Raw genomic sequence first — 2,439 nt, forward strand, 5'->3', positions numbered from 1 at the left:
AACGCATGAAATCTTTCGAGCGAGATCGTTGCCAGTGCCCCTGGACTGGCTCTTGTGCGGGTGACACATGAGGTTTTTCCAGCTGTAGAAACTCTGTCAAATCAGATTGGAGCCTGGTGTAGCCATCTGGTTTCACCAGTCCTCAGTCAAATCGTCCAGCCCATGCTAGCATGGAAAGCGGACGTTAAACGACGACGACGACGACGAAATAATATTGTATTAGTTTATTTGTTATGATGAGGAAGTACTGGCTGGGTTCACAGCCTTTTCATCTCTCTATGGAGAAAATGTCGCAGTATGTCTGTAAAATTAGTGCAGTTGATGACGAGTTTGTGTTTATTTATCAGGGGGATAGTTGGAGCAGAAGGTATAGGACCTGTTGATATTGATATAAACACACAGTATTTGGTGTTATGTAGAGGAGTTTGAAGGGAGAAGTGACAAGGTAATATTACTCCATGGCTGGACATGTTTTCATGGAAGATTGGAAATGATTGACACAATTTGTGATAGTGACACTTGTTTACAACTATTGTGCAATGTCAAGACAAGGAGACACAGACACACACATAATGAATTTTTTTCAGATCCCTACTACCAAATACACTGACAAGGTTTTGGTTGGCCTGGTTCTATGGTATAAGACACTTGCCCAAGTGATACTCACATCTTACACAGAAACTGTGTGGAAGCCTGTTGAAATGCCTTTTTTTCTTGTGGGTGGCAGACTTAATCCTTTATCATTCACATTGTTCTATCAAAAGCAATTCTTATTTATTCACTTTGTTGTGAATAAATAATGCATTACAATGTAGTTTTGAGATTTTGATGTGGTAACTGTTAATTTTTAGAATGATATTGTAGGGTTGGTGTGAGGGGTCAAATCTGGTTGGTTTGAACACAAAAAATATATTTTGGCTGGATATAGCTGGTTTAAATGCAAAAGAGTTAAACCACCAGCTGGTTTAACATCATCTGGTCCATGAGAGTTTCCTCTGTTGCAAATATTTGGGCAAGGTCTCCTGCCTGAGGATAACTTTTGCCTTCCATTCTACCAATCCCACAGGCCCTGAGAAAGGGTCGTGAGCATGGCTCTTCCACTTCTAACAAAATTATTATCGTTTTATCTTTCACTCCCTTCAGTCATTGGACTGAGGCTATGCTGGAGCATTGGATTGAAGGATTTAGTCAAACCAATTGACTCAGATACTTTTTTTTTTTAAGTCTTGCACTTAGCAGTTTCAGCAAGAGAAACTGATGAACTAAGTTATGGGGATGTAAACAAACCAACACCAGCTGTCAAGTAGAGGTGGGATAACATACAAAAACACAGACACACATGCATTATACATATGCATACATAACACAGTTTCTGTCTATCAAATTCACTCACAAGACATTAGTTGGCCTGGGGATATAGTAGAAGACACTTGCCAAGGGTACCATGTAGAGGGACTGAACCAGAAACCATGTAGTTTCAAAACAAGCTTCTTAACCATAGAGCTATGCCTGTGCCTATTATAAGAAATAAAATAATGAAAGTTTAAGTCCTGTTCATATCCTGGTTAGGAAAATATAAATATATTGCTGTGCCTAATTATTAAGTTCTGTTAAGGTAGTGACTAAAAAACACAAAGACACTGCTGTACCCAGCCTTAGACCATAGTCTGTAATAATCTTTGCTGTCATCAGTTCAAAGCCTTTTGTATGTTCTAGCCATTCCTCTGGAGGAGTTGTTGACCATTCTGCAAGATTCCTTTTGGTCCCCTGTTGCTAAATCAATATCCTCATTCACCAAAGATTCATCAATAATGATGCCTTGTCGTTTTTGGTTTAGGTTAAATAGGCTTGGAGCTATGACTCAACAGATGCCGGTGTCACCACAATATGTATGCACTGTTAAGTTGTTTTACATGCATGAAGAGTGATTTTGATCAATAATATCTATTGAGTGATGGGATAAGGAACTGGGAAGTTCTCAGTTTGCCATTCTGACCTAGTGCATGAACACACACACACACTATGCACAAACAAACATATACTATACATATGCACACACATACATATATCATATATACAGATATATATATATATATATATATATATATATATATATATATATATACACATACATCCACCCATGCATGCATATATAAAACGTATATGAACACCAATTCATATGAACATACGCCTTGCTCTTATGATTGACTTGGCTGTTTATTCTGCTGCTTCATATGTGTGTATTGGCATAAACGTCAATAATGATAACACACACACACATATATGTTTATGCCTATAGTTCAGTGCTGATCATAGTGGAGTGTGAAGTTGTTACATTATGGGGAAAGGGAAAGACAGGGGACTTTGATGTGTTAATGTATGCATGCATATGTATATATATATATATGTATATATATATATATATATATATATATATAT

The 2,439-nt window shown here is 37.3% G+C and overlaps 1 protein-coding gene across 1 annotated transcript in view; it reads right to left on the reverse strand.

The window, feature by feature from the left end:
* Nucleotides 1-2,439, reverse strand: part of LOC106878262 (crystallin J1A) — a 387,015-nt gene that overhangs the window by 2,210 nt on the left and 382,366 nt on the right. The gene's annotated exons all lie outside the window — the stretch shown is intronic.

The sequence above is a fragment of the Octopus bimaculoides genome, chromosome 5 (genome assembly GCF_001194135.2).
Source record: "Octopus bimaculoides isolate UCB-OBI-ISO-001 chromosome 5, ASM119413v2, whole genome shotgun sequence".
NCBI lineage: Eukaryota > Metazoa > Mollusca > Cephalopoda > Octopoda > Octopodidae > Octopus > Octopus bimaculoides.